Source organism: Carcharhinus amblyrhynchos, unplaced genomic scaffold, assembly GCF_965287045.1.
Source record: "Carcharhinus amblyrhynchos unplaced genomic scaffold, sCarAmb.v2.hapA scaffold_637, whole genome shotgun sequence".
Classification (NCBI taxonomy): Eukaryota; Metazoa; Chordata; class Chondrichthyes; order Carcharhiniformes; family Carcharhinidae; genus Carcharhinus; species Carcharhinus amblyrhynchos.
Genome location: NW_027650377.1, coordinates 61,501 through 76,775, shown reverse-complemented (window position 1 = coordinate 76,775; position 15,275 = coordinate 61,501). Strand labels below are relative to the sequence as shown.

The 15,275-nt window shown below is 48.9% G+C and overlaps 1 protein-coding gene across 1 annotated transcript in view; it reads left to right on the top strand.

Annotated features, from left to right (window-relative positions):
- Positions 1–15,275, top strand: part of LOC145339728 (T-cell surface glycoprotein CD3 delta chain) — a 39,826-nt gene that overhangs the window by 14,143 nt on the left and 10,408 nt on the right. The window lies entirely within an intron of this gene.

Here is a 15,275-nt window from a genome sequence, read left to right as displayed (position 1 = left end):
GGGGTGGGGGGGGGGGGGTGGGGGGGGGCGGTGCAGGGGGTGCGGAGGGAGGATGCCCCGGGGTGGGGATGGTGGGGGGGGTGGGCAGGGATGTCCAGGTGAGGGGGGGGAGTGTCTGGGTAGCGGGGGGGTTCTGGCTGAGGGGGAAGGGGGACTCTGGGGGAGGGGGCTTTGGGTGGAGGCAGGGCTCTGGTGAGGTGGGGGGGCTCTGGGCGATGGGGAGAAGGGGTGTTCGGGTAAGGGGGGAGGGGAGAGTCTAGGTGGGCTCTGGGAGAGGGGGGGTTTCTAGGTGATGGGGAGGGGGGCTTTGGATGGGGGAAGCTCTGGGGAGGTGGGGGCTCTGGGTAAGGGGGGTATGGTGGAGAGGGGTGTGGTCTCTGGGGGAGTGGGGGTCTGGGTGGGGGGGCAGATGGTCTCTGTTTGGGTGGGGGGTCTGTTTGGGCGGGGGTGGGGGAAGGTGGGTTCTGGGGCACTGGGGAATAATCCAACTCGATATAATAACTCAAAAGGTGGTTTGAGTTTCTGACAGAAACATTTCTTATCTTGTAAAAGTAAGAAGCCTCACAACATCAGGTTAAAATCCAGCAGGAACTTTCGGAGTCAATCACCTGATGAAAACTCATGCTATCAAATAAACCTGTTGGACTTTAACCTGGTGTGAGACTTCTTACTGTGTTTACCCCAGTCCAACACCGACATCTCCACATTATCTTTTAAAAGAGTTAGTGAATCTTGATTTTAATTTTTATTTCTGTTTCTATATTTTAATTTTTTATCTAGTTCAGCTTTTTGTTGCTATTTTACATATTGTTCCTGTAAAAAGAGAGAGCTTTCCCAGCTGGGGACCTCCTTCTTTACTGGAATCTTTAGCCTTGGTTTGGATATGCATCAAAGGCTGAAACCAAACAGAGTTTACAATGAATTTTAAGCTTTGCTTCAAAAAATGGTTTTGCTTTTTTTTGGTGTTTAAAACACTGGCAGCAGTGTGGATATAAACTGTCCATTCAGCTTCAGATATCAGCCCAGAGGGCCAGTGGGTTGTGCGTCTGGGTTTGGGTTATGTGGAATACAATTCTGAAGTCAATACCCTGTCCATGAATTGCCGAGAAAGGACAGTGAGTAAATACAGCTGCTTCCACCTGTGACGGTTACAGGGACCCGCGCAGGCGATGAGAATGAGTCACTTCCTTTCAAACAGGCTAATTATTTTTTATTCATTCCTGGGACATGGACATCACTGGCTGGTCAACATTTATTGCCCATCCCTAGTTGCCCTTGAGAAGGTGTTGGTGAGCTGCCTTCTTGAATCGCTGCAGTCCATGAGCTGTGGGTTGACCTACAATGCTGTTAGAGTGGGAATTCCAGGATTTTGACCCAGGGACTGTGAAGGAACAGCGATATATTTCCAAGTCAGAATAGTGAGTGGCTTAGAGGGGAACTTGCAGGTGTGGTGTTCCATGTTTCTGTTGTCCTTGTCCTTCTAGATGGAAGTAGTCCTGGATTTGCCAACTGAACATCTTCAGATTCCAGATGCAGCAATCTTCAGCCAGAAGTGCCGAGTGGATGATCCATCTTGGCCTCCTCCAGTAGTCCTCAGCATCTCAGATGCCGGCCTCCAGGCCATATCGATTCGCTCCATGTGATATCAAGAAATGGTTGGAGGCACTGGATACTGCAAAGGCGATGGACTCTGATAACACTCCAGCAACAGTACTGAAGACTTGTGCTCCAGAACTTGCTGCTCCCCTAGCCAAGCTCTTCCAGTACAGTTACAACACTGGCATCTACCCAACAGTGTGGAAAATTGCCCAGGTATGTCCTGTACACAAAAAGCAGGAAAATCCAACCCAGCCAATTATTGCCTAATCAGTCTACTCTCGATCATTAGTAAAGTGATGGAAGAGGTCATCGACAGCGCTATCAAGCAGCAGCTGCTCAGCAATAACCTGCTCAGTGACGCCCAGCAGCCTTGGTTCAAACATGAACAAAAGGGCTGAATTCCAGAGGTGAGGTGAGAGGGACAGATCCTGGTTATTTGCCACTTGTCAGCCCGAGCCTGGATATTGTCCAGATCTTGTTGCATTTGAACATGGACTGCTTCAGTATCTGAGGAGACCCAAATGGTGCTGAACATTGTGCAATCATCAGCAAACATCCCCCCTTCCGACCTTATGACAGAGGGAAGATCATTGAATCAGAATAACCAGATAGATACTGTGACTCCTTAGGCAGCACTTTCCAAACCCACAACTGCTACCATCTAGAAGGAGAAGAGCACCCCTACCTGCAACTTCCCCTCCAAATCATTCCCCATCCTGACTTAGAAACTTATCACCGTTCCTTCACTGTCACTGGATTAAATTCCTAGAACTCCCTCCCTAACAGCACTGTGGGTGTACCTACACCACACAGACTGCGATTCAAGGAGGCAGTTCATCCCCCACCTTCTCAAGGGGCAATTAGAGATGGGCAATAAAAGCTGGCCATGTTTTTCCTCACACTGTCCTGTAATTAATTTTCACATTGTTTCATTACAAATTCTTTGTGATTAATTGTTGTTTGTAGAATTTGAGATCTCTGAAATAAATTGTCTGAAATTCTCATTTTTTGTTTGACTGCTATTTATTCCAACAAATAATCCAAAATCAGAACACAGAATCTGTGCGGTGGCACAGTGGGTCAGCACTGCTGCCTTACAACACCAGGGACCCGGGTTCGATTCCCAGCTTGGGTCACTCTCTGTGTGGAGACTGCATGTTCTCCCCATGTCTACGTGGATTTCCTCCGGGCGCTCCAGTTTCCTCCCACAGTCCAAAGATGTGCGGGTTAGGTGGATTGGCCATGCTAAAATTGCCCCTTAGTGTCAGTGGGATTAGCAGGGTAAATACATGGGGTTCTGGGGATAGGGCCTGGATGGGATTGCTGTCAGTGAAAACTCAATGGGCCAAATGGCCTCCTGCTCTGTAGGGATTTTATGAGGACTGAACTCCTGGATACCTGTGTTTGTAACTGGCTCCTGGATGTAATATTGTTGGTGTTGTTAGACTAATTCTGAATATTTAATGCATCCATAAAATTAAATCGAGCATGAACTTTATGGGAACAAAAATTACTCTTCATTTTCCACAAGGCTGCCCGAGGCACCAAAAAACATAGAGAAAAGTCCCAGCTCCCTCAACCTTTCCCCATAAGACCTACCTTCCAAACCAGGCAGCATCCTGGTAAATCTCCTCTGCACTCTCTCCAATGCTCCCACATCCTTCTTATAGTGAGGTGACCAGAACTGAACACAATATTCCAAATGTGGTCTCACCAAGGTCCTGTACAGTTGCAGCATAACCCCACAGCTCTTAAACTCAAACCCCCTGTTAATAAACACTAACACACTATAAGCCTTCTTCACGGTTCTATCCACTTGAGTGGTAACCTTCAGAGATCTGTGGATATGAACCCCAAGATCTCTCTGTTCCTCCACATTCCTCACAATCCTGCCGTTGACCCTATAATCTGCATTCAAGTTTGTCCTACCAAAATGAATCACCTCACACTTATCAGGGTTAAACTCCATTTGCCACTTTTCAGCCCAGCTCTGCATCCTATCAATGTCTCTTTGCAGCCTACAAGAGCCCTCCACCTCATCCACTACTCCACCAATCTTGGTGTCATCAGCAAATTTACTGACCCACCCTTCAGCCCCCTCTTCCAAGTCATTGATAAAAATCACAAATAGCAGAGGACCCAGCACTGAACCCTGTGGTACACCGCTGGTAACTGGCCTCCAGTCTGAAAATTTTCCCTCCACCACCACCCTCTGTCTTCTATGATACAGCCAGTTACTTATCCAATCGGCCAAATTTCCCTCTATCCCACACCTCCTTATCTCCTTCATGAGCCTACCATGGGGAAGCTTATCAAACACCTTACTAAAATCCATGTATACAACATCAACTGCTCTACCTTCATCCACACACTTAGTTACCTCCTCAAAGAATTCAATCAAATTTGTGAGGCAGGACTTGCCCCTCACGAAACCATGCTGACTATCCTGGATTAAACTGCATCTTTCCAAGTGGTCATAAATCCTATCCCTCAGGACCTTTTCCATTAGCTTACCGAGCACCAAAGAAAGACTAACTGGCCTATAATTACCAGGGTCATTCCAATTTCCATTCTTGAAGAGAGGAACAACACTCGCCACTCTCCAGTCTTCTGGCACAATCCCCGAGGACAGTGAGGACCCAAAGATCAAAGCTAAAGGCTCCACAATCTCATCCCTTGCCTCCCAAAGTATCCTAGGATGTATTCCATCTGGCCCAGGGGACTTATCCACCCTCAGGTTTTTCAAAATTGCTAATACATCTTCCCTCAGAACATCCACCTCCTCCATCCTATCAGCCTGTATCACACACACATCCTCAAAAACAAGGCCCTTGGTGAACATTGAAGAAAAGTATTCATTCAACACCTCTCCTATCTCTTCTGACTCCATGCACAAGTTCCCACTACTATCCGTGACCGGCCCTAACCTCACGCTGGTCATTCTTTTATTTCTCACATGAATAAAAAGCCTTGGGGTTTTCCTTTATCCGACCCACCAAGGACTTCTCATGTCCCCAGCTAGTTCTCCTAAGCCCTTTTTTAACTCATTCCTAGCTACCTTGTAACCCTCAAGTGACCCAACTGAACCTTGTTTTTTTATCCTTACCTACACTTCTTTTTAACTCTTAACAAGACATTCAACCTCCTTTGTGAATAATAGTTCCCTCACACGGCCATTTCCTCCCTGCCTGAGGGGGACATACCTATCAAGGACGCACAGTATTTGTTCCTTGAACAAGCTCCACTTTTCGTTTGTGCCCACACCTGACAGTTTCTGTTCCCATCTTATGCTCCCTAATTCTTGCCTAATCGCATCATAATTACTCCTGCCCCAATTATAAACCTTGCCCTGCCGTGTGACCCTATTCCTCTTCATTGCAATAATGAAAGACAGAGAATTGTGGTCACTATCTCCAAAATTCTCTCCCACAAACAAATCTAACACTTGGCCTGATTCATTACCCAATACCAAGTCCAATGTGGTCCCACCTCTTGTCGGCTTATCCATATATTGTGTCAGGAAACCCTCCTGCACACACTGTACAAAAACTGTACCATCTAAACTGTTCGACCTATAAAGGTTCCAGTCATGGATCTTTCCAAGGGGGAAGGATCTAAGGAGGAGCCTCAGGTAGCTAGAACACACACCTCGGGGAACTGGAAAACACGCCTCAGAGGAACTGGAAAACGCCTCAGGGGAACTGGAAAACACGCCTCAGAGGAACTGGAAAACGCCTCAGGGGAACTGGAAAACACGCCTCAGGGAACTGTGGGAAAAGCCTCACCTGCATCAAGTGATCACTTCCTGTATTGATATACTTATTAGCATTTTAATCTATTAGAATGATCTTTCAACAATCCAACATACAATATAATACATGATCCCCTACATGGGGTAACCCAAAGCCAATGATTGATTTGATTTATTATTGTCATATGTATTAGCATACAGTGAAAAGTATTGTTTCTTGTGCGCTACATAGACAAAGCATACCATTCATAGAGAAGAAAAGGAGAGACTGCACAGAATGTAGTGTTACAGTCATAGCTAGGGTGTAGAGAAAAATCAACTTAATGTAAGGTAGGTCCATTCAAAAGTCTGACAACAGCTGGGAAGAAGCTGTTCTTGAGTCGATTGGTACAGGACCTCAGACTTTTGTATCATTTTCCTGAAGGAAGAAGGTGGATGAGAGAATGTCTGGGGTGTGTGGGGTCCTTAATAATGCTGGCTGCTTTGCCGAGGCAGCGGGAAGTGTAGACAGAGTCAGTGGATGGGAGGCTGGTTTGTGTGATGGATTGGGGCTACATTCACGGCCTTTTGTAGTTCCTTGCAGTCTTGGGCAGAGCAGGAGCCCAGACCGAGCTGTGATACACCCAGAAAAAACACTTTCAATGGGGCATCTGTAAAAGTTGGTGAGAGTCTTAGCTGACAGGTCAAATTTCCTTAGTCTTCTGAGAAAGTAGAAGCATTTGTTGTAATTCAGGTCAGAAACTCCAAGGTGTTTTATGAAGTCCACCTGGATGAATTTGTGGTTTGAATGTGGCTGGGAGAAGCACGAGATGATTCACTTCAGGTTTGATTCCAGTGACCCACTAGGGAGCTTTTCTCAAACACAGTTTAAGAATACTGTTAACAATTAGCAATAACTTTTACCAATTGATATTGTATAAACCTTACCAACTCTACAAAATGTTCCAATCAAACAAATTTCCCTCAAAACATACACCTGCGACGGATGTAACACAGAAACTCAGAGTGCTCACGTGATGCTGGAACATAATCATTTGGGTGGAGAATTGAAACGTTAACTTCTCAACCTTGTAACTTCCAGCAGCCTCTTGATATCCTCATAGACCAACTTGCAATGTGTCCTTGCAAAGAAGGCCTGGAGTGAGATGCCGTGGTATTTGTCGAGATTTATCCCAAACAGTTCTGTGATGCAAGGATTCTGTTCTCTACGGGCTGTTCCCAGGGACGGGGACTCTGTGCTCTACGGGCTGTTCCCAGGGACGGGGACTCTGTGCTCTACGAACTGTTCCCAGGGACGGGGACTCTGTCCTCTACAGGCTGTTCCCAGCGATGGGGACTCTGTTCTCTACGAACTGTTCCCAGGGACGGGGACTCTGTCCTCTACAGGCTGTTCCCAGGGACGGGGACTCTGTGCTCTATGGGCTGTTCCTGGGGACGGGGACTCTGTTCTCTATGGGCTGTTCCCAGGGACGGGGACTCTGTGCTCTATGGGCTGTTCCCAGGGACGGGGACTCTGTGCTCTATGGGCTGTTCCCAGGGACGGGGACTCTGTGCTCTATGGGCTGTTCCCAGGGACGGGGACTCTGTGCTCTATGGGCTGTTCCCAGGGACGGGGACTCTGTGCTCTACGGGCTGTTCCCAGGGACGGGGACTCTGTTCTCTACGGGCTGTTCCCAGGGACGGGGACTCTGTGCTCTACGGGCTGTTCCCAGGGACGGGGACTCTGTTCTCTACGGGCTGTTCCCAGGGACGGGGACTCTGTTCTCTACGGGCTGTTCCCAGGGACGGAGACTCTGTGCTCTACGAACTGTTCCCAGGGACGGGGACTCTGTGCTCTACGGGCTGTTCCCAGCGATGGGGACTCTGTTCTCTACGGGCTGTTCCCAGGGACAGGGACTCTGTGCTCTACGGACTGTTCCCAGGGACGGGGACTCTGTTCTCTACGGACTGTTCCCAGGGACGGGGACTCTGTTCTCTACAGGCTGTTCCCGGGGACGGGGACTCTGTTCTCTACGGACTGTTCCCAGGGACGGGGACTCTGTTCTCTACGGACTGTTCCCGGGGACGGGGACTCTGTGCTCTACGGGCTCTTCCCAGGGACAGGGACTCTGTGCTCTATGGGCTGTTCCCAGCGATGGGGACTCTGTTCTCTACGGGCTGTTCCCAGGGACAGGGACTCTGTGCTCTACGGACTGTTCCCAGGGACGGGGACTCTGTTCTCTACAGGCTGTTCCCGGGGACGGGGACTCTGTTCTCTACGGACTGTTCCCGGGGACGGGGACTCTGTTCTCTACGGACTGTTCCCAGGGACGGGGACTCTGTTCTCTACGGACTGTTCCCAGGGACGGGGACTCTGTGCTCTACGGACTGTTCCCAGGGACGGGGACTCTGTGCTCTACGGGCTGTTCCCAGGGACGGGGACTCTGTTCTCTACGGGCTGTTCCCAGGGACGGGGACTCTGTTCTCTACGGACTGTTCCCAGGGACGGGGACTCTGTGCTCTACGGGCTGTTCCCAGGGACGGGGACTCTGTTCTCTATGGGCTGTTCCCAGGGACGGGGACTCTGTGCTCTGTGGGCTGTTCCCAGGGACGGGGACTCTGTGCTCTACGGGCTGTTCCCAGGGACGGGGACTCTGTGCTCTACGGACTGTTCCCAGGGACGGGGACTCTGTGCTCTACAGGCCCAGGGACGGGGACTCTGTGCTCTATGGGCTGTTCCCAGGGACGGGGACTCTGTGCTCTATGGGCTGTTCCCAGGGACGGGGACTCTGTTCTCTACGGGCTGTTCCCAGGAATGGGGACTCTGTGCTCTATGGGCTGTTCCCAGGGACGGGGACTCTGTGCTCTATGGGCTGTTCCCAGGGACGGGGACTCTGTTCTCTACAAACTGTTCCCAGGGACGGGGACTCTGTGCTCTATGGGCTGTTCCCAGGGACGGGGACTCTGTTCTCTACGGGCTGTTCCCAGGAATGGGGACTCTGTGCTCTATGGGCTGTTCCCAGGGACGGGGACTCTGTGCTCTATGGGCTGTTCCCAGGGACGGGGACTCTGTTCTCTACAAACTGTTCCCAGGGACGGGGACTCTGTGCTCTACAAACTGTTCCCAGGGATGGGGACTCTGTTCTCTACGGGCTGTCCTCAGAGATGAGCAAAGTATATTTTTGCAGAAAAAAAGAAATATTAAGGAGTAAAGAGGCAGCGATGAGAGCTGAGAGAGGAAGGGTGTGAAGCTACTCTGAGTGTTGAGAGGTTGAGTGTGTGGGAGGTAGATTTCTTATCAGATATCGAAATTCTGTCTGCTGAAATGTCCCAACTCTGCTTCATATAACTGTCGACCCCAACCGCCAAAATAGATAATGTAACAGAATAAACCAGCTCCGACAGGTCTCTCTCAATGTCCAACCTGAATGTACCCTGGGGAAGGGGGAGGCAGCGAGGGACAGAATCTAAACTTCAGCACTAAACTGTCACTGACACTGAGACATGTGATCAACATGGCATTGGTACAATAGCACATTACTGATTCATACAGGAACATGTTACTGACACAGATACATATTAGCCCACAGTTGAATATGTTCCCACTGATATGATAAGATGATGAATGGGATGGATAGGATAGAGGTGGAGAGACTCTTCCCGCTCAGAAAGGACAATAGGACTAGGGGGCACAGCCTCAAGATAAAGGGGGGGCGGTTTAGAACAGAGTTGAGGAGGAACTTCTTCACTCAAAGGGTGGTGAATCTCTGGAATTCTCTGCCCATTGAAGTGGTGGAGGCTGCCTCGCTAAATATTTTTAAGACGCGGGTTGATGGGTTTTTGATAAGAGAGGGGATTAAGGGTTATGGGGAGAGGGCGGGAAAGTGGAACTGAGCCACGACAGATCAGCCATGATCTTATTGAATGGCGGGGCAGGCTCGAGGGGCTAGATGGCCTACTCCTGCTCCTATTTCTTATGTTCTTATGTTCTTATGATGCCCTGTGAGAGAAATCAGACGAACCAGTGACGTACAAAGCACATTCTGCCTCTGTTTTTCTCAATTAACCGGCCCATTCATTTCTCCATCTCCACATTACCTTCTCACTCTGTTCAAAAAGAATTATTTATTGATTAGATGTTGTCTTTGGAAGCTAATCAGCAGTTATTGCTCATTCCTTAATAACCTTCAACCATTTCTGAATTAACCACATTGCTGGGGCTCTGGAGTCACATGTGGGCCAGACCAGGTAAAGATGGCAGATTTCCTTCCCTAAAGGACATTAGTGAACCAGATGGGTTTACAATAATGGGGATGGTTTCATGGTCATCAGTAGATTTTTAATTCCAGATTTTTATTAACTTCAAATTTCATCATCTGCTGTGGTGGGATTCAAACCTGGGTTTCTGAATTACTAATACACTGACAGTATCACTTCATTCCTGCCACCTAATCTCCCTGCTCCACTTCCGAATCGTCAATCTCAGAGTGGATCATCTCCAGTTTGAACTGGTCACAGATGCTGGTCAGTCTCTGCACATAAGAACATAAGAAATAGGAGCAGGAGTAGGCCATCTAGCCCTTCGAGTCTGCCCCGCCATTCAATAAGATCATGGCTGATCTGTCGTGGCTCAGTTTCACTTTCCCGCCCTCTCCCCATAACCCTTAATCCCCTCTCTTATCAAAAACCCATCAACCTGCGTCTTAAAAATATTTAGCGAGGTAGCCTCCACCACTTCAATGGGCAGAGAATTCCAGAGATTCACCACCCTTTGAGTGAAGAAGTTCCTCCTCAACTCCGTTCTAAACCGCCCCCCCTTTATCTTGAGGCTGTGCCCCCGAGTCCTACTGTCCTTTCTGAGTGGGAAGAGTCTCTCCACCTCTATCCTATCCATCCCATTCATCATCTTATATGTCTCAATGAGATAGAACAAAGAACAACACAGCACGGGAAACAGGCCCTTTGGCCCAACGAGCCCACGCCGCCGTCCCACTGTCTCAGTGACCTATTCATGATTTTAGTCTACGCCTAATGTGCGAGGATCAGGGAGGTCCAATATAGGGACAATTTAGTACCCAATCAATCAGCCTAAAAGCACATCTTTGGGATGTGGGAGGAAACCGGAGCACCCGGAGGAAACCCACGCAACCACGGGGAGAACGTGCAAACTCCCACAGACACAGGCCCAAATCCATGTGTCCGCACAGCAACAGAGATAGTCTCTGAGCTGTCACGTTGCCCTCGAGATGGTCCAGTTTAAGCACACTAACGACATGAAGCAATAGGCAACTCCCGAAGCAACGTCCAAGAGCAGCCCACTACAACCTGCCGCATGCATGCCCCTTGCTGGACTTAACTGCCTGTGGAGACAAAAAAATTCATTATTAAACATGAGATCTCCCCTCATTCTTCTAAACTCTAACGAGTACAAGCCTAGTTTATTCAGCCTCTCCTCATAGTTCAACCCCCTCAACTCTGATGGGAGGAGACAGAAGCTGCTCTCCCGCCACAAGTAGAAATAATCCTCACATCCGTATCAGCAGCCCACAAATTACCTGCATCGACACTAACTGCCCGTGCCAGCCAAACATAGAACACAGAACACTACAGCACAAACAGGCCCTTCGGCCCACAAGTTGCGCCGATCATATCCATACCTACCAGGCCATAGAACTATCTGTAACTCCCAATCCCATTAAATCCCATATACTCATCCAGAAGTCTTTTAAAAGACCCCAGCGAGTTCACCTCCACCACCACCGACAGCAGCCGATTCCACTCACTCACCACCCTCTGGACTGTTTCCCAGACTGGCAGCGGGATTCCCCCGCAGGGGGATCACCACCAACCCCTCAGTAAAGAGGCACATCCTCCCCCCACCTTTCAAATAAAGATCCCCCCCCCACCCCCAGCAAAAGCTCTCAAATGTGAGGGTGACCCTCCTGTACGTCATTGGCTGCATAACAGAGTATAATTCTATCACTAACTGAGCTCCTGTCGTTATAAGATAAATTAAGCTGGATTTGTGGCCAATGTTTCCACGCAACGGCAGGGTTTAAACTAATATGGAGGGGGGGTGGGGATGTGGACGGAACTGGGATTGGGGATAGGGTAAGCCCGGAGGGTAGGAAGAAGGATCGGATTGTCTCTGAGGGTCTTCGGTGCATGTGTTTCAATGCTAGGAGTGTGACTGGCAAAACAGATGAACTGAAGGCAATAATGTTCGAAAGGAAGTTGGAAGTGGTGGCGGTGACAGAGACTTGGTTAAAGGAAGGGCAGGACTGGCAGTTGAATGTTCCCGGGTATGAGTGCTTCAGGCGTGATAGGGGTGGGTCGCTGAGAGGTGGGGGAGTGGCGTTGTTAGTTAAGGATTGCATCATAGCAGTGCAGAGGGAGGGAGGTATAGAGGATATAGGAATCGAGTCGCTATGGGTGGAGTTGAGGAATAGGAAGGGAGATGTTACTATGTTGGGTGTGTACTACAGACCGCCCAACAGCCCGAGGGCTGTGGAAGAAGGGATAAGCAGGGACATTCTAGATAAGTGCAGGAAGAATAGGGTGGTGGTAGTGGGAGATTTTAATCTCCCCGGGGTAGATTGGAAGGTGCCGAGATCAGAGGGTACTGACGGGGAGGAATTTGTACAGTGTGTAATGGAAGGATCCCTGGAGCAGTATGTGGATAGCCCGACCAGGGAGGGGGCTATACTGGACTTGGTTCTGGGGAATGAGCCTGGGCAGGTGGTTGACGTTGAAGTAGGAGAGCAGGTGGCTAACAGTGACCACAACTCTGTCTGGTTTAAGATATTAATGGATAAAGATGAAGCCTGTCCTAAGGGGAGGGTGTTAAACTGGGGGAGGGCTAGATACAACCGGATTAGGCAGGATCTTAAAGATACGGACTGGGGTAAGCTGTTTGATGGCAGGTCGACGCTGGGTATGTGGGAGTCTCTCAAGGGAAAACTAAAATCTTTGCAGGAAAGACATGTGCCGGTCAAGAGGAAGGATGGGAAGGGTAGGATTAGAGAGCCGTGGGTAACTAGGGATATTGAGGACCTGGTCAGGAGGAAGAGGGAGGCGTACATTAGATCTAGGCATTTGAGGACAGAGATAGCGTTAGAAGAATACAGAGAATGTAGGAGAGAACTTAAAAGGGGCATCAGAAAGGCAAAAAGGGGCCACGAAATGGCTTTGGCGGGTAGGATTAAAGAAAATCCTAAGGCATTTTACTCTTATGTTAGAAATAAAAGGATGGTTAGAGGGAAGATTGGTCCTCTCAGGGACAGAGGAGGGGAACTATGCTTGGAGCCTGGGGGAATGGGGGAGATCCTGAATGAATACTTTGCGTCGGTATCCACGCAGGAGAGGGGCCGGATGTCTGGTGCTGTGTTTGAGGAGTTTGAGGATCCGTTGAGGGAAATAGTCATCACGAGGGAAGAGGTGTTGGGACTTTTAGACAGTATAAAGACGGATAAATCTCCGGGGCCTGATGGCATCTATCCCAGGCTGTTAAGGGAGGTGAGGGATGAAATTGCTGGGCCTCTGACGCAAATCTTTGTCTCTTCTTTGGACACAGGTGAGGTCCCAGAGGATTGGCGGATTGCAAATGTAGTACCGTTGTTTAAAAAGGGTCAGAGGGATAACCCAGGGAATTATAGGCCGGTGAGCTTGACTTCAGTTATAGGCAAGTTAATGGAGAGGATCCTCAAGGATACGATGTATGAACATCTGGAGCGCTGCAATCTGATCAGGGATACGCAGCATGGCTTCGTTACAGGGAGGTCGTGCCTTACGAATCTAGTGGAATTTTTTGAAGAGGTGACAAAAACGGTTGACGAAGGACAAGCCGTTGATGTCGTCTATATGGATTTCAGCAAGGCGTTTGACAAGGTCCCTCATGGTAGGCTGATAGAAAAGGTGAAGGCTCATGGGATACAAGGCCAGGTATGTAGATGGGTGGAGAACTGGCTTGGGAGGAGGAGACAGCGAGTAGTAGTGGATGGCTCCTTTTCCAATTGGAGGGCTGTCACCAGTGGTGTGCCGCAGGGCTCGGTACTAGGACCTCTTCTATTTGTGGTATATATTAATGACTTGGAAGAGGGGGTAGGTGGTGTGATCAGCAAATTTGCTGATGACACTAAGATGGTTGGATTGGCGGGTACTGAGGAGCAGTGCCTGGCAATGCAACAGGACATAGACAGGCTGGTAGATTGGGCAGATAGATGGCAAATGGAATTTAATCCAGAGAAATGCGAGGTGATGCACTTTGGCCGGAATAATGTGGAGGGGAGTTATACGATAAAAGGTAGAACTATCCGGAGTATAGATACGCAGAGAGACCTGGGGGTGCAAGTGCACAAGTCCCTGAAGGTGTCGGTGCAGGTGCAGAATGTGATGAGGGAAGCGTATGGTATGTTAGCCTTCATAGGAAGGGGTATAGAATATAAGAGTAGGAGTCTGATGTTGCAGTTGTATAGAACGTTGGTTAGGCCTCACTTGGAGTACTGCGTCCAGTTCTGGTTGCCGTACTACCGGAAGGATGTAGAGATCCTGGAGAGAGTGCAGAGGAGATTTACCAGGATGCTGCCTGGTATGGAAGGGCTGTCTTACGAGGAAAGATTGAATGAACTTGGGCTGTTTTCCCTTGAGAGACGTCGGCTGAGGGGGGATCTAATAGAGGTTTATAAGATTATGAAGGGGATAGATACAGTAAATGGTGGTAAGCTTTTTCCGCTATTAGAAATGGATAGAACGAGGGGTCACGGGCTTAGGGTGAGGGGGGCTAGGTATAAGACAAATATTAGAGGGCAGTTTTTCACGCAAAGGGTAGTGGGGGTGTGGAATGCACTGCCGAGTAAGGTGGTGGAAGCAGGCACGCTAGGGTTGTTTAAGAGTCACTTAGACAGCCACATGAGTGGGCTACATATAGGGGGATATAGTAGGCCTTACTAAACATTGTAGGCTTGGGAATACGTTTTGCCTCAGGGATGTTACAGTCTTTGCCTGTTTAATAATGAATTTTTTGTCTCCACAGGCATTTAAGTCCAGCAAGGGGCATGCACGCGGCAGGTTGTAGTGGGCTGCTCTTGGACGTTGCTTCGGGAGTTGCCTATTGCTTCATGTCGTTAGTGTGCTTAAACTGGACCATCTCGAGGGCAACATGACAGCTCAGAGACTATCTCTGTTGCTGTGCGGACACATGGATTTGGGCCTGTGTCTGTGGGAGTTTGCACGTTCTCCCTGTGGTTGCGTGGGTTTCCTCCGGGTGCTCCGGTTTCCTCCCACATCCCAAAGATGTGCTTTTAGGCTGATTGATTGGGTAACAAATTGTCCCTAAATTGGACCTCCCTGATCCTCGCACATTAGGCGTAGACTAAAATCATGACTAGGTCACTGAGACAGTGGGACGGCGGCGCGGGCTCGTTGGGCCGAAGGGCCTGTTTCCCGTGCTGTGTTGTTCTTTGTTCTTTGTTCTTTGTACAACAATTTAACTGAACCAATTCTTGATTCCAATAAGCAACTCTGCTGAGAGAGAGACAGTGACTGCCGCTGCTGCTTAATGATCTCAGAGCGGCAGCTGATAAGAGTTTATCAGTGATTATGATAAAGTCATCAAACCGCTGTTTCTAAACTCCACCTTCACCTTGTAAAGCAGTCACCGAGCGCGTTGATACAACGCACCTTCAGATCATCAGATTCGTTACTCGCAGGAAATCCAGGATGGAAAGGGTTAATCCTGTAAAGCGAGTCACCTGCTTTTAATGAGTATTTCAGAATTTGAAGCATTTTGTTACATTTAAATGTTCTTTAATGATTCTGTCAAACTGAAAATTTCTACGCTAAAACACGCTTTGGGAAAATATGTCAGTAACTGTAAAACGCGACGGGACACCCAGAGTTTGGGAAAGGTATTTGATTCAATCTTTCCTCTCTTTATTTCCTCAATTTT